Source organism: Ambystoma mexicanum, chromosome 9 (genome assembly GCF_040938575.1).
Source record: "Ambystoma mexicanum isolate Mex_15411 chromosome 9, UKY_AmexF1_1, whole genome shotgun sequence".
In the NCBI taxonomy this organism is placed as follows: Eukaryota; Metazoa; Chordata; class Amphibia; order Caudata; family Ambystomatidae; genus Ambystoma; species Ambystoma mexicanum.
In genome coordinates this window covers 528,994,520-529,015,282 of record NC_090931.1, presented here as the reverse complement: position 1 = coordinate 529,015,282, position 20,763 = coordinate 528,994,520, and the positions used below count along the sequence as shown (strand labels likewise).

At 45.3% G+C, this 20,763-nt stretch overlaps 1 protein-coding gene across 4 annotated transcripts in view; it reads right to left on the bottom strand.

Moving 5' to 3' along the window:
• The window catches only part of BCAS3 (BCAS3 microtubule associated cell migration factor), a 3,943,855-nt gene that overhangs the window by 132,807 nt on the left and 3,790,285 nt on the right, over positions 1-20,763 (bottom strand). The gene's annotated exons all lie outside the window — the stretch shown is intronic.

Below are 20,763 nucleotides of genomic sequence, written 5' to 3'. Positions count from 1 at the left end.
ATCCCTCCACCCTCACCACTACTTCCACTACCATTTTGTATTCTCACCACCCCGTCCCACCATACACACACTGTCTCTCTCACTTTCAGTCGCTCACCAATTCCCCCATACACTTGTGCATTTCTATCTTTCTTTCTCTGGCTTATTGCACAGGCCCCTCATCCCACTACATACACACACACAACTGGTTCCACTCTCTCTCACAGTGCCTCATCTGCACTCTGCTCCAATTCTTCTACCAATTCTCCAGCACTATGCTCCTCCACCCGTCCTCGATCTGGCCTCTTGACCTCAAAACTTTAACCCAGACTCTGCATCTCCTTCTGTCTCATTTGTCATGATCCTGACCCTGTCACACAGTTTAAGAAAGCATTTTAATGTACTGTGTGCTGCACTGCATGTTGGGTTCTGGTTCCCAGTGGTGAGGACAGATTGGCCTATTGGCTTAATACAGTGTCCCTCAAATACATTTTAGAAATAATGCTAACTAGCTATATTGAAATATATAAGTGTATTATATACGGAGTTCAGAAGGTTCTAGGCTAGGAAACGCTTGTAGACCTAACCTCAGAAAGGAAAATGACTCTGCCTGACAGCGAACATGCACAGACCTTGCTGTTGTTCCTGATTTTGGCATCAGAGGTGCTATGCTGGCAAGGACCCAACCCTTGAAACCTAGATACACTAGGCGTCTGCTACAAGGCCATGCCAAAAAGGCTGTGAAGTCCCTATTGTACAGACGGCTGTTGAAGGACGAGACAAGTAAGCCAGGAGACGTAAGATGGTTCCGTGAACGAGAGCGCCCTCAGGAAGTCCTTCTGCAGCAAGTCAATTGCCTGCAGCTGTTAAGCAGGTTTTGTGTATAGGAGAAGCTGCAGGGAACATAAAGGAGGAGGCAGTAGACACCATCTATGAACTTCCACCCGGCGTTGTATGGTGCGATCAGCCTCAAAGCACTGTGGTGCTTAGCTGAAGGTTCTGGAGCAGAGGAGCTCACAGAAAACGTTCCAAAGAAGATCACATGCATGGAGATGAAAGGTATTTTACGGTGCACACATTTTTTTGAACCAGATTTGCAGTGCCTTTTCCACCTCATAGAGTGAACAGTCAGTTCCCCGCCTTACTTTCGAAGCTCGAACTTTGAACAGTGAATCTTTCGATAACAAATACTTCATAGTTGTAAATCATTCTAAATAATACCATACATTATTGGACTAACTGAAAATATGAAGCTGAGGTAAGAAATTGTAAGAAGGTCGAGCAATAATAAAAAAGAGGCCAAGATTTAAGTGTTTTTCCAACATAGGTGGTCAACAAAGGCGATTAGAATTATCTATGCGGAGCATGAAAGATTGCATGATGTTCTGTGCTATTAGCCTTGCTTCAGCTAGACCTGAATTGAAAGCTGCCACTCTATATAAAGGAACAAACTAATGGAAATCTGAAATCTATTTCCATAAGTGTTAGTTAGCCGTGAATAGCATTGTGTCTGAATTCACCTGATAAAAGGAAGTGTGCCATACAAAGCTTGGTGCTGGGCCTCTGAAAATGGCCCCAGCGACCACTATGACAGACCTTACCAAAGACGCAAGGATATTCTCTCAGAGTGGAGCTTCATGCACTAGACTCAGCCGGTTGACTGGGGTGTACTGCAGTGACTGAAACTGAACATTTTGGAAAAAGCCTTTGTAAGAGGTCCATAACAATCGGGCTCACAGAGATAGGTAGGTTCCTAATAATCAGGTGACAGGTAGGTTCCTAATAGTCAGGTATCACCCCGGATCTGACAGACCCCAGTCTCGCACACCAAAGTGACCTCAATGCAGGCATCAGTAGAAACGGCTGAGGTCTTGGGACATGCCCCACTAGCAGGGTGGCTAGGTGCAACAGGACTCCTATCCCTGCCGCTAGATTCACCTGAGCTGGGTAGCTTAACAAGAAGAGTGGAAATTACCTGTGAAAGACCTGTGATGAGTCGCAGTGTTGTGGCTCCCACAATAGACTTATACGTGGCTACCTGGAAGAGGTGACAGCCCACCCTGCTATTGTGAGACACCGGGAAGATAGTGGAAGCAATAGCATGGCTCACGCCATTGGAGGGGACCGTGGAGAATCCAACAGCATGCCAGGACTCGAGCTCCAGGAGGCGGGATCCTGTAAATAGGGCTTTACATCGATCAGAGACTAACAAGATGAGGAGGAGTCTAGCTATAAAAGCAAATAGGGACAGATTCCCTGTACTTCTCTCCAGACACTGGTGCCTGAAGAGGAGCTGTATGCGGAAGGAGGAGTTACTGCCTGGGTGAAGAGGCCTGGACTACCCCCAGAGCACTGCCTGCCTGGAAGCTGCCTGAAGAGCCTAGATGAAACTGACTGACCCAGGAGGAAGAAGTAGAGTACCCCTGCAGCACCACCTAAGCCAAAAATGTGAAAGAGCTAATCCACCTGGGAAAGGGCTACAGAAAAACCTTGCTAAGACATCGGGACAGAAGCAGGATCCCTGAAGAGAAGATGGGTATACCAAGACCCCTATAGAAAGAAGAGGGGCACAAGCAAAGATCCTCTAAAGAGAGGGGCAAAAATCCAGATCCCCTGCAGTCATGAGGGGAAAGGAGAGAGAAAGAAGGGCAAAAAAAAAGGATAGGAAAGAGAAGCAAGAGGCAAGTCCCCAGAAGAGGAGAGGAGCAAAGTAAAAGGAAAGAGAAAATGTCAGAAGTGAGAATACTCCATGAAGAGGTTAAGAGACAGAAACCAGAGAGACTGACAAAAGCCCCTTCAAAAAGACAAATAGAGATGTAAGGAGAAAGGACACCAACAGGAGTTTGAGCACAAAAGACCCCCTTGGAGCCAAAGAGGGACAAAAGCTTATGGCTGGGGAAGTAAAAGAGAGAAAAAGCCAGAACCCCAACAGGAGGTTGGAACAATGTGCCAAAGAACCAGGAGAGAGGGATGCATCAACTAGAGGACTGATATTGTGAGCTAAAGTGCAGGACTCAGCAGATCCCTCACCTAAGAAGCCCTGAACCTGCAAGGAAACTAGAGGTGTCAGTTTGAGTTCTTCACGTTAGCGCCCCTGTTGGTCGTCTACTTGAGGAAACTGTGAGAGAAGACCTCTTTGAATTTCTGGACTATGTTCATTGAAGAGAGGACTTAAGTTAGATATTTTACGCTCAACACTTTTGATCTAAGGGAAGGACTTTAAGTTAATTATTTTACTGCATCGTTTCCTTTGGCCATTCTGACAAGATCGCAGATTAGCTGTGGCAGGCAAGTTTACGTTAGGTTTTTTTAGTACTTTGGGCATCTTTTTACTTAATTTGTGAAGTACACCTCAAGTTTGCGTTATTCACACAGGGATAGCCTTCTAAATAATTTGTGTTTGAACACTTCGCTTTATTCCTCAAACCCTGTTTTTTCTTACACTTGCTTAATAAAGAGGTTTCTTTGAAAAGTCCCAAAATCTGAGGCCCATCTGTTCACTATGTCATCACAAACCCTTCTGTTTTTCACGATTTCAGTGATGTTCTGAAGAGGTCTTCCTCCTAACAAAGATGTATTCTACACAGGCCCAGTGGGGAAAAGGTGTGACATGACTTGCAGTCGACCCACCTGTGTGTGTGTCCGAGACTGTCGAGGCAGAGACTATCGGAGTCCATCACTGTGCAGTGCATGGTGCAAGAAGAACAAGCCACAAACCTGTAACACCCAACATATAAAAAAGAGAGGGGTGTTGCCAGATGGTGAGGGAAAATAGGTAAATACCATGGGGGGGGCGGTGAATGTTCCTGCACACTATGTATAAGCTTCCAGTCCCGTTGAAGATGGGGAAAAGGACTGATGGGTGTTGCTGGTGGGAGGGGTTTACAGTTCTCACAACGTCCCCACTACCACATCCTATCACAGAACTGCAAGTTTAAAGAGGAAGCTATTAATTTTTCTTGTGCAAAAAGCTCTGGTCCCATCCCCATGGACAGATGCCCATAAGTATGGAGTAAAGGGGACTAGTCAGAGTATATGCATGACCTGGTGCTCTGCAGATATTCAATTAAATGTCTCCAAGAGCTAGTTCTCAGCATTCCTTTTATTAGTAATATCCACAATCTGGTTCTCAGGATTCAGTTGATCAGGTCTCACTATGCCCTGGATCCCTGCATTCAATTAGCCAGGTCTCACTATGCCCTGGTCTCTCAGCATTCAGTTGGTCAGGTCTCTCCATGGACTGGCTTCACATTATTCCCTGATCAGGTCCTGACTAGATCCCTGGCAGCCTACACACCCTTATATCAGCATCCGGGTAAGCGAGTAGCTTCTCCAGATACATAGCCCCATGTACCAAGTGGCGGTCACCCTACTTTGGCAGGAAGCAGCAAGGAAAACGTCCTCCTGGTCCCAGTCTTCTGCCCCTTTCTCTGGGCTCAACCATGCCCTTTAACAGAAGTACCAACAAGCGGGTCCACGGCCACCCTTATAGAAGCGCTGCCCACCTGCATCTTATAGTCAATGAATGCAACTTTGCCCGTGACCTCATCAGGCCATCCCTATGAAAAATGTCTGGGGGCGCCACTGTCCTTTTATTGTGAATGAGGGATTTCATTAATTCTATTGGCCATTGAGATTAGATCGGGAGTTCTCCCTTAGAATTTTAGGTTGGACTCTTTGTTTGGCTTCCCCAACAGATCTTCAAATTTGCAGCAATGAACCACTCTGCATTGGTTAATTGTTCAATTTGCCTAACCTGTTATTTCTATGGCTTTAAAGGCACAAGTCTTCAAAATATTGGATTATCTCTCACAGCAGATGTTCAGTACGTGGTGTTGCGCATCCGCAGGAGGATGACACACTGTCTCCTGCAGCATCTCTGCCCAACCACAAGGCTCACGGATGCTTCACTCGTCTCTACCCTCATCCAGTGAGCTTGGGATCACCAACTGTAGAATCCTAAAATTCTGCACATTCATCAGTGAATGCCAAGCGTCTCCTGTCAGTTTCGACATCTGCACTGTTTAAACATAATATGATATGTTGGAATTGTGGGTTTTGAATCCCCCTGATGATAACAACGCACCTTGGTGGTGGTGGTGGTGGCGAGCCTAAAACATTCCACTCCTCCCCCACCTCTGGGAGGCACATTAGATCATGATAAAATCCAAAGTAGAACTCTGGGTTGCAAAATATTTAGTATGTCACATTTTCTAAAATTTGAAAAGGCAGACACATCCATTTTCTTAAAGACAAAATCGTCCATAGTGCCAGCTTCGCCTCCTGTCGGGCAGGTCCATTTTGCCTGAGAATTTAATAACCTGTAAGGACTAAGGGTCTCACTACAAGTTTGGCGGCATTCCGGCAGTAAATCCGCCAAATGGAATTACTGTTACAGCCACTTAGTCCGGTGGGTTTACCTCAGGATTAAAAGTGGTGCTTAGGCAATGTTACTACCCATTTATGGAGTCCATAGGGCTTCATTGGGGATTTTTGGCACAATTACCACCAGCGAAATTACAGAGAGGCAATTCTGCTGATTTTTAGAGGGAAAGTGGGGGATTTACCTACAGTTGCAGGGAAATCCTCCACTTTTCCTCCAAAAATCGATGGAATTATCATTCGTTAATCCTACCAATGGTAATTCCGCCAAATTTGGCTGTGCAGAAAAAGTGACGTAATGTAATTACCAAAACTTTTTTTCTGTGCCGTCACCCTCCTAATGAGACCCAAAATACCTTAGTGAGCTAGTTTGGGAATCAGAAAACCATATGTTGACATTTAAGTCTATAATGCGGTTGTTGATTAGAAAGCTATTTTTGATGATTGCTAGATGAACATTAATCAAATAGGATGATAGTGAGTTAGGTAGGGATTTTAGAAGAGTGTACTTCTATCAGATGTGGCTGGGTGGGAAAGGGAGGGAAATTAAAGCTAAAAGAATCCATCAAGCTGTCGAGTCTGAAATCTGCAGTACTGGTGAGCAGAAATAAAAAAGATTGTGCGCAAAGTATATTTCTGTAAAGGGATCCAAGTGTCAAGCCCTAGGGTCTGGAAGATTACAGATGAGCACACATGGGCATTTTATTTGATTTTTCATTTATAACACACTTAAATACCAGTGAGTGGATTCTAAGTGCGGGATCGGGTTTCGAACCTGTGTTGCACTGTGCTGTCTTGCTTTCAAGACAAACGAGTTGCCCCTGAGCTATCCTTCCTGCCAATAACAGATGTTCTTCTTTGATGATGATTTTATGTAAATTTTTCCAAGAATTGATCATCAGCATTTTTCCCTCCAACATAAAAGCAGTGTGTGTTCGCTGGCCACTAAGATAGGAGCTGTTCCAAGAATTACGTCAAATGTGAGATGGCTTAGTTACATTAGGCAGCGACCATCTCAAATGGGTAACATCAACCTGGACTGTGGGCAAACAAAAGGACACCCGGGACCAGGAATCCTCCAGACTGAAATATGGTGACTCAAGGAAATAACAAGCACATACAAAATAGGTTGTCTAGTCAATACAGTCAACCCAAGCATAGAAAGTGCTTACAACGAAATAACAACAACAGGAAATAAAAGAAAAATCCAGCCAACTGCAGAACTATTAGTGTTTAAAAATAAAGTAATAATAAAGTAATAAACGTGCAAGGTTTAAAATATGATTCTTGCAATTGGGCGGGGGGTGTTGCTGTCAGAGCCTCCACACTTAATCAGCATGGAATCGCTGGCTGTCAGTGCATGAGCCTGTTCAGAGAGGATGTCAAAAGTCATGTGGCTTTCTATAACCAATCTGCTGCTTGTTTCGTTGGATTGGAGTTGAAAGACTGAGTTAAACATTTTCGAGGGAGAAAATACTGAAGATTATTGTTTCGAAATAACCTTCGGTCTTTTCTCCCCTGAACATTTCTGACTTGGCCAAACCCCTGCCCACACCCCCACCCAGACCCCCAACACACCCCACACCCCTACTTACCTTGCCACTGACTAGGTGGTCCCTCCAACGCCTGTTCCCTTTCACTTCTGTGATCGGGAACCAGCGCTGCAGGGTCTTTTACATCAGAGAAGTCTTTATAGGAGGGCAAAAGGGGCATGTGCCCCTGGACCCCCCTTTCCCCACATGGCAAACTGATATAAAGACCTCAGTGACCCTTATTCATTTAATATAAATAACAAGCCTCAATGTATTTTGTGACACATTGTCCAGATTTCAAAACCTACTGCCCGATTGTTGTTGAAAAGTATATTCTTCTCTGATCAATGAATCCTGTAATACTTGCTGTGTTCACTCTGGCATAAATAGTTTGTGCATTCACTATTGCACAACTCCTGTAGCATTCTCACCTTTCTATGGGGAATATATCGATTAAGTGCAATCACCAAAGTTGAAATGATAAATCTGAGTGCTGCTATGGTTCAGAAGATAGCTCAATGTGCTAAACATTTGTTACAGAGATGTGTGTTCATCTGCCACTTTACAGTACCAAATACCAATGGGGCTGATTCAGCCTTTCCTATGTCTTCAGCCTTTTGTATAGGTTGTTGAATGTAAAACCTGTTGTGCTGCATAACAAACCATCCTGTGATACAATGTGTTAGCTTCCAAAACTAACATAGCCTCAGTATGGTGAAGAACTAGAACTCGATTCCTCAATATTGGGTTTTCAAAACCTGGAGAGAAAAACGCAATGATGAGCATAAAGTGTTAGCTGGTGATTAGGTAGCCACATTCGAGACTGTGGAACCAAAGTGTACCCTGACTTTCCCAGTGGACAACAGAGTGATCTTGGACAATTATCTAATACCACCGTATAGTACTTTAAAGTCTTCCATGAAAAGGCTTTCCTTCTCACTTGCTGCTGGCATTATTTAGCCCATTGCCTGACCTTAACGTTTATGCAGGCTATTTGAGGAGAAGGAGTCTAGACAGAAGAGAGCGGACCAAATGTTGCGACATCTGGTGAGAATATTTTCTGGTCCACCTATTTGACACAAAAAACTGTTTGCATTTTTGTGCAATTTGAAAGGCTCATCTGCACATCATAAATAACAATCCACAAGTCTGTATTGGTTGTGTAAAGCTTGAAAATGCAAAAAAGACAAAGATGAAATCTTTTAAGCTCATATTATTTAGTATTATTGTACTTCTATACTTTCATTGATGCTGGAGCTGGAATGATTCCGATTTTGCATAACATGCTCCTATATAGTTTTGTTTTTAAACATTGCCATGTAGAGTTATGTCACTTATGTACTTTCAAAGTCAGTTCTACAAAATGGGATTATTTTAGTTCATGAAAGTCAAGCATTCACAAATATCTGCATCTATAATAGGAAATGGGAAACACAGTGGCAAAGTACAGAAATTGCAGACTGGGTTAAAATCCCAGCCTGACCACTTAATATGTGTGATCCTGGGCAACTCATTTAAACTCATATTGCCTAACCTGACAAAATTGCTCTTCACTCAAAAAATGTAAATTATCAGCCCACAAGAGTGATTTTGTTCTCAAGATATGCTCTTCAAAAAAGCCTCACTCTGGTTTAACTGTATATATTGTTACTTCATATAAAATGATAGTGACCATTGTTATATTGCACACCACAGTCATTTGTTTCTTTTGCTATCTAATAGGAACACCACTTAAAAATCATAGCCCTCTTCTTATCCCAGTTTATGTCCGGAAGTCCAGAAACCTGTAACTTCCTTGTAGATTGTAATCTGTTTCTTCTATCTATTCTATGCTATGTGAATTGGTCTCCTGTATCCATGCTTGAGAACCTTTACATTCTCTGAGGCTGCTAATATGAGTCCTATGGCTATTCTATGGTATGTACACCTTTTACATATGACCACTAATCTGTGTCCTGCATTTGTATTTTAGCCTGTAATCCTGCTTCATTAAAACGTGTCCGTCCCTATGCTGGGACACAAGTACCCTCGTCCCAGAGTTCTAATGTTGCCCTTGAAACGCTGCTTGTGCTTTACTCTGATTCCAGCAAGGATGAAGAAGGTAGTACTATACTTTTGATAGCTATGAGGCAGTTTACCAAGCTATGGGTTAAGAGCACTGCGTGGGGGTGAAAGAAGATATTCTGGATTCTACAACTTCTTTGGTTCTGTAGACGGAGCCCTAAAAGGTGTCTGTGCCACAGGCCCCAAAATTGCTAAAGATGGCCCTGCTTTTCATTTAGATTTTTTTCTCAGGACTTCGGGACAGCTGCAGGGGACACCCCTGCAGCCTTTTTTGGGGGGAGGGGTGGCTTCAGGGGACACCCCCACAACCCCCGCAACCCCTGCTCACAGTATAGTGAGCGGAGGTTGTGGGGGACACCCCGCAGCTCTTTTATTTTATTTTTTCTTTATTTTTTTTATTTTTTTTACATTTTATTGACTTTAGTTTGGAAAAATAAACACATTTTTTTTGTCACAGTTTTCATCACTACATTCCAATTTCTTAAAGGGGGGCAAGAAATGGGACAACCAGCGATGGGACGGAAGAACAACAAGGCAAGAGCATGGCCATCAATTCTCCTCCTGTTTGCCTTTCCACCACAGTTTATCTCTTCCAGTCGTCAAAGTCCCACTCAACTCATCATTACGAGTTTTCAAATTCTCTACTCAGTTTTCTTTTTTAAAGAGGCAAGTCGAAATTTTGCAGGGTAGAACATTTGGTGGTACCTTTTTTAGAACATTTGGTTGGGTAGGTCAATTAAATGTGGTCTTTTTGGATGAAACCTGTTTCGGTTCCTGATTTACCACCAACGCTTCATAATGTGTACACAAGCCACTAAAATGTGTGCATTCAAATGTACTAAAGTGTCTCTTCCTCGCTAAAACTGAGGTATTAAAGTCACGTTTTTCAAATTAAACACATTGGATCAAAATAGGGATAGTTAGGGTAATCGTTGGACAAAAAAATAACAATTATCAATTCTAGAAAAAATGTACATAAAATCTTCGTCAAAGGAGAATATGTGGCTATCTGTTGCTCACTCAAAAAAATAACTGAATTTTGGTGTTCTCTGGATTGACGATATTACCTTATAGACACCAGGCATGAGCATAGACCTTTTTTTTGTTCAATGACTCAAAAGCATTCCTAGTCTGTCAGCCCCAGCACAGTTACAAAGGTTTAAACCTTTACTTTGGCCATTGCATGCATGCGTGACCAATAAAAACACACTTGCAAAATCGACATTATCACAGATTCATAGGCTATGCACATCCAGGTGTTTGATACCACCAATAAGAAAATTAACGCAGCTCCTAAGCAATTGAGGCTGAAACATGCGTGGTGCTGCTTACAGTCTCAAGCATAAGGGATGTAACTTGGCATTTGGGGCTGGATTGCCGCCCTTTTAGCTAATGTAAGCCTGAGTGGGACGAGTATGCCCAGATATGGGTCCTAAGCCTGCTGTGCCTAGAGACCGTATCTACAACTCACCTATGATACCCAATGAGGCCGAAAAATGTCTAGGGTTGCTTGAACGTTCGAAGCAGAAGGGATGTGAACTAAACTTTTTGAGATGGAGTGCCCCATTTGGGGTGAAACCAAGCCTAATTTGCATATTGTCTTTCTCCTTCTGTAATGGGATGGCAGATTTGCACACAATGGCTTGGAGGGTTACCCAGAGCAATGGCAGAGGTTCTGATTAATTGACAACCTTCCAGCCATCATCCTTACACTTTTCACACTGAAAAAGTATAACTCACAAAGGCTTCAACTTATTTGTGATTATAAATGGGTTCTGGGACTCTCTTTTTTGGCAGTGTTCATTCTGATGACTTGAAAAGACAACACATGCTATGCTATGCTATGCTATATAGTCGAGCACAAGCTCAAGATGAGGGGGGTCTACCCTTTTGTAACACGTTTGGAAAACAGGGCTTACCTGGCATGTGCATATATCCCCCAGTTAGTTTTCCTATCCCCAATAGTAATGGTATTTGTTAAGGGTAGTTTTCTCTCTTTGAGACACACTGCACTGACAAGACCACAGAAAGGTTAAACTGCTGTAATGGTTTCTCTAATTAGCATGAGAGTGCACAATTCAGCAATTACTTTATTCCTAACACATCTAAAGCGGCAGAGACGACTAATCTACATATTAGACTGATGGCTACTTGCAATGTTCCCTCTGATTATTTTTCTCTAAGTGAGGAACTGGTTGCCTTTTGTGCGCACATTTTTTCCATGTGGGCAACTGACTCAGAAGGTAAGCCATTTTGTGAGCATGCACAGTTAGTGAGCTACCATCTCCAAAGAGAGTTTGGACAGGAATTGCCACTTCAAAACCACTGCAATTCTTTACTAATCTGCATAAAAGGAGCATCTTACTATACTTTTTCCGAACACAAAAATACATATTTTATATGTGATTATAAAGAGAACGCATCAACCAGTTCAAGACCTCAAGATATGCCACAGTAGCTAGCAAAAGTACTCCTGTGCAGAGAAACAAGTGTGCTTTATGCCACTGCAAAAACACTCATGTGTATTACAAAAAAACAAATATTGCTTTCCATAACTGATGTGGCTATCAAAAATCAGACTGGATCCAATATTTGCAGATGGAATAAAGGCAACTAAAAGGAATGTGTCAGAAAACAGAACATGCCTCTAATCATTTGTGTAAGGATGATAATTGCATCAGAATAACTGCACCACAGAATATGATGATCAAAATTCCCTGCCTTCCCCTTACTATCCACATTATGTTATCCTGTGAGTTACTCAAAACCAGACTTACATCTAAGAGACATATACACCATCCATTTTTAATCCCTAAAAACAGAAAAATGTGCCCAATAAAAATGGGAAACATTGAACACATGGGAACCAATCCCTGGCTTCTGCCCTAAAAGCTCCATTGATATTTTTTCCAATCCGTGCCCAGTGGCATTGTAAGGAGCGCTAATAATATTTCTGACCGGGCAAAGCTAATCACCTTTTGTACTCCCTGAAAAATCATTTCACCCCAAGTATAAAGCAAATTCTTACCAGAGCCTTGCTTGTAATCCTCACACAGGAAGTAAAATGACAGGGCACATAATACAGCCTATAGTTTTGCCTGCCTTTCCTCACCACAGCCTTCACCAAATTCAACCAGTGACTTACTGAGGTTTCTTATAGAGCCCTGTACAAGTGAATCATATAATGTATGCCGTTTAGGTTAATAGCATCAATGCTCAGAGGTTCAACATCTTGAGAGACCTCCTCTGTAACTAGGGTTCCGTCTGTAATTCATTGTTATCAGTTAAACAAGATGCAGGGGATGCTATAGTCAGTAAACACAGAACACATGTTTATATTGAAATGCCCTCAGCAGCTGAGCATAGAAAGAAACAAGTACAGTTATCTAGACTGTTACTAGAGTTTACTTTCCTGTAGCAAACACACACATGTTCTACACTGTACTGTACTGTACTGCCAAAACAACTGACTTGGTTTTTGAAAGTTATTGATTTGTTCATCGCCCGCAAGGGGTGATCTCCTGTGCCCTTTCACCCGTCCCCTTCCCCAGTTCCTGTGTTCTCCTCCAATACTAGTTGACAGGGCATTATAAAACATAAGGGATTGTAGCAGTGAAACACTCATTGGGCCATTTGCAAGCAAAACATATTTCCTGCCTTTCCATGATTTTATATGCATTTTAAGAAAATGTCATGAATCTGCAGGTAAACAATTATTTTGCAGTGCGCACAAGACCGTTTCCAACTTATTCTACCCTTATATTGTTGGTTGGGATTATACAAGTGATAAGTGAAATCATTGTTGTATAGCATTGAGTTACAATATAATGTTAAGGTTTATGCCCAATGCAACTCATAGCACTTACAAAGGATGCAGATTGTGTGAAAAGCATTCTACTGTCTGAATATCCATTGCTCTGATACTATAGACAAGTAATACCTGGCATAGCCCATGCCCATTATCCCTTGCAGGACAAGTAAATGATATTGCAATGTTGCTCTCCACGTATAGAGTAATGTTAGCATCATTATATTAGTATTAGTATGATATTGGTCTTCTCAAATTCCTTAGAAGGCAAATTAATATTTGAGTTTTATAATGTGTTAACATGCAAAGGACCACTTTAAAGCGCTTGCGTCACATATGTACTAAGAATAGGAAGCATGGGGTGAGGTTACACATTTAAGTAGCCTGTTTACCTACAGTCAGTATCCAATATTTGAGATGATAATTAGGTCAGATAGTGTGGGTGATGATTTCATTATTAATATTATTAGTGCATTTATTGAGCATGGACCTGGCTTCAAGAATCAACAGGGTACTTTGCAATCAGAGGGGGAATAACACAGTGAGGGAAGCAGAAGCAGAGAAAAAGGGAATGGGAGCTAACAGGGGAGAGCAATGGTGGGCAATTTGCAGCAAGGGATCTACAAGCAACCAGGGGAGGAGACAGTGTGGGGTAGATCAGAGTCTTTGGTACAGTAGGGAGTGGATGGTTTGTGGACCTGTGTGTTATGGAGGAGCCATTCCATGAAGAGGAAGGTATTCAGCTCTTTCCTGAACTGTAGCAGCAATGGGGTAAGTCTGATGTTGACGGTAGGAGGTTCCAGAGTATTGGAGCATAGACAGAGAAGGATGTTCTTCTCGTTTTTTCCTTCTTGCACTTTTGGAGTTCAAGCCTTCACATTTCCTCTCTTCAGAGTGGATTTCAGTCCTCTGGAGATGCCGGGATTCTCAGTGAGGTAGCCTGGGGACTTGGGTGACAGCCTTGTAGATGATGCAACAGGATTTTAAGATGATACAGGCTTGCAGCGGGAGCCAGTGCAGTTTGAGGATGGTCCGGGTTGAATTTCCAGAGTCCTTTCACGAGTTGTGCTGCAGCATGCAGGGCACATCTCAGGGGTGCCCAGGTAATCACTGGAAGGAACTTTTATAAGGCACAATGGATAAAAGAAGTTCTGGTATTTGAATGTTATTCAAATTCCAAAAACATAAAATAAGTTGATGTATGTACATGTCTGGTAACCTTTCGCAGAGCCAACAGAGGAAGAGTCAGGGTTGTCTGGTAATATCTAAATATGTTTAGGGGAAGAGGTTAGAGTAAGTGTGTGGTAGACTAAAGCATAGGACAGGGAGAGAACAGTAGTGGTTTAACGTGTACACGCATATCTTAGTTAGATTTCTTTTGTTGACAGAGCCACTTTTTCATATTACTGTTTACGTCTTGCGGCTGCATTTTGTTTTTAGGTTTTTAAGGTCACGCTTGCATAGTAGGGTAATGTAAACGAGTTACACCAGAATATCATGATTAGTTATTTATTTTAAGAGAAAGCAAATGTCAAGTAATTGCTGTGGCTTGAGCCTCATTACATTTTTGCATAGGTGAGAATTGCCTGTGTGCGCTGCTAAAATTCTTCTGAACGGCACCCAGAAGGAAGCTGGGCAAGCGCACATGCCCACAGCTTAGAGGGAACATTGGCTACTTGTGTAAGTTATGTTCTGGGGGATATGGAATCTTATCATCATGAAAATAAAATACAAAAAAATTTGCTAATAAAGGCTCTTGAATTGAAACTGTTTCCATCTCATGGGCATCACATTGATGGATGTGCATTCAATCAATCAATAGCTTTATTTCGGGTTCAACCCATAAAAGCAAGACCGCATCAACAGATAAAACAATCAACAAGATAAATAAATCAGAAATACAGTAGATGGAAATCCAAGATGGCCGCGATGCAGGGAGCACCGTGACCAAAGCTCTCCCGACCCACGGGGCCGAAACCATAAATTGAAAGCATTTGTAAGCTCTCCCCAGGCTTAAAAACGTTGGAATACAATCTCGAGACCCAGCGGACATAAGAGGGAGCTACTGCTACCTACCTCCAACATCGGTGGCCGCTGGAGACCCGAGGGGAGAGCGGCTGTATGGCCAGCAACGCTAGCCGTTAACCCCCGGAGAGATAGAACCTGCAGCAGAGAGGAACAGACCCTGGGCAAGCCCCGAAGAGTGAGAACTCTGCATGACTGCCTGTGAGGGGGAATCAGAGTGAGAAAGCGCGACAGGAGCCAATCGGCACCAGCTTCCCAAAGCCCCTCCTCAGAACAGGCTGACCTTACAGTGCGGGGCGCCACCCAACCCTCTGGCACTGCCGGAAGTTCCGAGCCGCATCACTAAAGGGATAAAGAGGGCCAGACACCAACTTCCCTGCCCGGCGCCCAGTGAGGAATGGGGAGAGAGCCAACATGTGCCCCGGAGCTGCAGCACTTAGTTAGGCTGTCAGCGGAGCCAGCAACCCTCAGCCAGTGCCTAGGGACCCGGCCACACCAACTCTTGTCACCTTCTCCCAGAACCAGTGCACACAACAGGGCAGAACGCCGCCCGGCCCTCTGGGGAGCCCGGAGATATGCGCAGCAACACGGCTGAGTATCAGAAGGCCGGAGCTCTGACTCGACCTGGGACCGGCTGGGCAGATCAGGTAACAGCTCCCTGCAGAGGACACTAAGGAGGAAACCCCTTGTGGCACACGCAGCGGTCTCAACGAATGAAGTAAGTGCAGAGCAGACAAAAGTCCAACAGATGTGACCCCAGGCCCCCCAAGCAACTATCGACCGCTTCTGGGGGGGGAAGTGGGCCCTCCAAGGCCACCCCCTCCTGGCAGAATGAACACAGCACAAGGAAACAGGGCGCAGCACATTTGAGGAAGGCCCAGGAAACAGCATACTCCATAGGCGACATAGAACCAGCATTAACACCGACCTACACATAAGCAGAGCAGGGACAGAACGGGGGACAATTGTGTAGCATTTCACAAGACTCCCCAACCAGTTAGAAACAAACAGACGCCCCACCATTACAACAATGCCAGGCAAGAACGCAGGCCCTATGACCACCAAGGAACCTGCATACAGCAACCCGCACACCCTGTGACGGGGGAGCGTACAGGAAACACCCAAACAAGCCACGGGCACCATCCGAGAGGGAAGGGGACAAGCTTGATCCGCCAACGGCACTCACCCCTCCAAGTAAAAGGGTCACACAGCCAGGGAACATCCGGCCCTGGCACAACGGGCAGAGCTCCTCTGACAGAGACGCTGCATGGGGAAAAGGGTCAGCGCTCACCTGGAAACGCCTGGGGGCACGGGTTTGAGTATGCCAGAGCCTAGAGCGCAGACCTGACCCCCCACGAACAATGGGAAGCACACCTCCAGAGTCAACGACGCCCATCCCGAAGAACTTGGCGCATAAATAGACTGCTAATAATGTTGAAAGCCAGGGGGAAAGACCCCCCCACTAATTGCTAAAAACTCCAAAAAGCCTTAGGAGGGCGCACTTGCCAAAATATGGCCCAAAAACTAAGCCCCTCCCGGGGGACACCACACGGTAGACTGGCCCCCAGAATCAGGGGAGAACCCTGCGCAGGAGGAACAGAACCGGCGTGTAAGGCAGTCCATGCTCAAGCAGTTTCTCAGTGACATCGCGGACAAGATAACCTCAGCAGTGCAGAAACAAATGGACATTTTGAGGGATTAGCTGGCCGAGGGACTGCAGGAGAAAAAGACATACATTAATAAAATGGAAGAGCGAGTGGACACCAATGAAAGGGCAATACAAGAATTGACGCAAGATGCAAGGAAATCTGACGCCCTTCGGGAAAGCCTGGCAGCAGCCATCCAGAATCTTGAGCTACAGGTGGTGGACCTGGAAAAATGGTCCAGGAGATCCAACTGTCAAGGATGGCACTCTATTAAGAGTGGCACAGGACACCCAGGAAGGATTTGGGTGGTTGTGCCAAAGTAAAGTGGACAGAATAGTTCACACACAGCCGAAAGAAAGGAGAGCGAAGAGTAGGCAAGTGTAGTAAGGGAAAAGGTACAGAATAGATTCCCTCTTAGGGTGTATGCAGATATAGGAAAGAATATTCCACGAACCTTAGGAATACTCTAACCTTCTGCACAGTTTGCTATAATAGAGGCCCACACTGTTTGCTCATGGCTTGGAACAGCAGCTATGGGTGTCTGTAATGTAGAAACTAGACAAAGGAAAGGGCAGGGGTTGCCTGACGGAAACCAACAGACAAGCTCTGTACAAGGGATTTACAAACAGTACAAGAGAAGGCACTAACAGATAAATCCAGGGAAACAGAAGTTGAATAGCAATCTAGCAGAAGGAAATGAAGGGAAAGCCGTATAACAGGATTGGATAGGGAGAAAGAACTGAGGGTTGAAAACAAGGAAGAAAGCAAGGAAGCAGCAGTCCGGAAACAGAGGAACTGTAATAACTGAAAGTAAATAATGAAGGTAAACTGATGAGGATAGCAGAGGACGGTAGGGTACAAGGTAGAAAGCTCAGAAAAGCAGGGAAGCAATGGGCAAGCCCAAAAGGAGCAGGGCTGTAAGGAAGGAAGCCCCGATGGATAGGGCTTAGGGCAGCGGAGTGAAGCAGGCTGCATGGCAAGGAGCCCAGAAGGGCCGGGCAGCAAGGAGTGAGCCCAGAGGAGTAGGGTCGCTGACTGTAGAAGGGTGCAGGAGGACTGTAGAAGGCTGCTAGACTGGAAGCCCAGCGGACGAAGACTGTAGGTTAAAGGGGTTGGAGCGTGATCTGCTGTAAGGCAGGAGCCTGGGAGGCAATGACGGAAGGTAGCAGCGGAGCGTGATCGGCTGCAAGGCAGGAGCCTGGAAGGCAAAGGCGGAAGGTAGCAGCGGAGCGTGATCGGCTGGAAGGCAATGGCGGAAGGTAGCAGCGGAGCGTGATCGGCTGCTTGGCTGGAGCCTGGAAGGCAATGGCGGAAGGTAGCAGCGGAGCGTGATCGACTGCAAGGCAGGAGCCTGGAAGGCAATGGCGGAAGGTAGCAGCGGAGCGTGATCGGCTGCTTGGCTGGAGCCTGGAAGGCAAGGACGGAAGGTAGCAGCGGAGCGTGGTCGGCTGAAAGGCTGGATCCTGGAAGGCAAGGACAGAATGTTGCAGCGGAGCGTGATCGGCTGCTATGCAGAGGAACCGCACACAAAGATATGCAGCTCGAAGCAAAAAGGTGCTGGAAGGACTCTTAATGCAAGAGACTGAGCCCCTGCAGGCAGCAGCTTTTATACTGCCCAGCACAGAGGCAGGCTAATTGGTCGCACCTGGCTAAGCACACCTGCAGACAATCGGCCACCTCCCTCTCTGTTCCTAAGCTGATGGAGGCAGAGCAAATCCCTAGGGCTTCTGGGGATTGTAGTTCCGATGATGACCAATAGGAATAGCCAGGAATAGATGGTTATAGCCAGGTGCATTGTGGTAAGTGAAGTTTGTTGGAAAAAATAGAAAAGTATCAAAATGGGGAATAAGGTCCATATTGATCGCCAATGTATGCGCCCATGGCGCAGGCATGACACCAACATCCACATCAAATGCCTCTCAGAAGATACACAGGACCAAGATCTTGCTTAAGTGGTTAAAAACATCTTCATGGGTATCCTGGAACCCGATGCCGATGGGGATAAAATTCGATAGGATCCACAGAGAGGGCCCCCGCAGACAGAAAACAGGGACGAGACCGAGGGATGTGCTGGTGGCCATTCAGGACTATAAAATCAAAGAAAAAATACTTGTTAAATCCAGGAGAGTGAAAATAGATCACATACAATGGTGCAGAGATATTCCTGTACCAGGGACTGGCACAGTCGACCCTCATCAAAAGGAGGAGAATGGCCCCAATCTTAGCCTTCCTGAGAGATCGAGAAATTTGCCACTGATAGACATAACCGTTCGGTGTACTTTTTGTCTGGAAAGGGAAACAAAGGATCATGACGTACGAACAAGGAGCCACCCTCCTCTGCATTGAAGAAGACCGCCAGCCGCTACCCGGTCCATCAGACCCACAACATAACACCTGCAGGCCATGGGAATGGAACACAGAAAGGCCCAAAAGATCCAAGAAGGGAGAACACCAGCCACTCCTCAGAGGTCCCGCAGCGGGAAAGGACCAGGAGAAGATTAAATCCCCCCAAAAACACGCCTAGCTGAATTCACAATGCCAAGGGAACCTTCAAACCAATACTTCGCCTGGGGAGGGCGCCAGTCAAGTTAAGTCAAGTTAACTAACTTAATGTTAAGTTTGCAAGGTCCACCGAGCCCCTCTGGGAAGGGGAGGGGAGAGGGATTCTTGGAATGGGTTTGGGAGAACCCGCACAGACCAATCTGGGGGTGAAGCAAGGATTCAACTCTCGAGATGAAGATTCGAGGGGGGCTAGAGGTCAGTTGAATCCACCCAGTTCATGGGGTGTGGGGTGGCGGGAAGGTCCGGAAAGACGGGAGGCTCAGGGTGGGGAGGTGAGCAAGAGGGGAACAAAGATGCAACCAAAGGGGCAGCCCAAGGCCCGAGATCCGAACTCCAGACAACTAAAAGAAAGCCACATACGGGACAATGGCTAGCACCAATAACTTTAAGATTATACTCCTAAATGTCAATGGCCTAAACTCCCCAACCAAAAGGACAAAGATGGAGAGATACCTAAGAAGGGAACGCCCTGGCATAGTCACGCTACAAGAAACACATGTCCACACGCAGGACAGGAGATGAATTAGGTTCTGGGGTACACAGACTCTACCAACCCACTCAACCCAACAAGAAAGGAGTGGTACGCCTGGTCCTGCGAGACGGGCTGGACCTGACCCCGAATGGGACAGACACCGACGACCAATGGAGATAACTAGCAGTAACACTCTCGGGGAGGGGGAAACCTACATAGTGGTCACCCTATAAGCCCCAAACACAGGCCAAGACACCGGCTTCAAAAAGCTTTGACCAGACTCGAAAAATCTGTGAAATCCCATATCATTTTAACAGGGGACTTCAACATAGCGTGGGACCCCACAAAGGACAGAAGTAACAAAGCGCTAGGGGTACAAGGGAGGCCTTCAGGGGAGCTCATGAGTAAAATCCAAGACCTGGCCCTGGTTGACGCATGGAGGGAACTAGAGGGGGACAACGAGGGCTATACTTTCTACTCACATGCCTACTGCATGCACTATAGGATAGACTATATATGGCTCTGGAGCGGTCTACTGGGTCGTACGACCAGGATCACACTAGGAACGATCATACAATCCGACCACGCACTCATAACCCCTAGACATAAAAAGAAGCCAACGCCTGACCGGCTTATGGAAGTGGCGTTACCCTACCCCCCGACCCCTATTTAAGGATGAGCAACTGGTCCAAGAACTCACGGAAGAGATAGAGGCTTTCTTCGAGACCAATAAGGTCGAAGAAACAACCCTACAGAACAGTTGGGACGCCTTCAAGGCAACAATAAGGGGGCAGATCATCGCCATCAAAGCGAGAAGAGATAGTGAATCGAGACTAGAGGAGGCCCGCCTGGAAGCCAAGCTGAAGGAGATTATGTCTAGGATGTAGACTCCCCTGAGCGCTAAAACTAAAAAGGAACACAGTCACTAAGAGCCAATTAGACTTAATGCAAAGAGGGCGGCAGAATGTACCCTAGTATCTCTGAAACAAAAATACTACATAAAAACAAACAAGTCAGACCGCCTAGTGGCCAGACTTTTGAGGAGGGAGGAAAGGGACAAAACCACCGTGAAAATTAAAACCAATGGGGGCAAGACTAGCGCAAACAGCAAGGACATTGAAAGAGAGTTTGTCCAATTCTACACCAGGCTTTACAGCTCAGACAGTCCCATTCCATCTCAGCAGCAAGCCTACTTAGAGAAGATTGACCTTGTGTGAATAACGGAGGGGGAAAGGGAGGCCCTTGAGCAGGACATAACTAGCGAAGAAATCCAGGCAGCAATAAAAACACTGC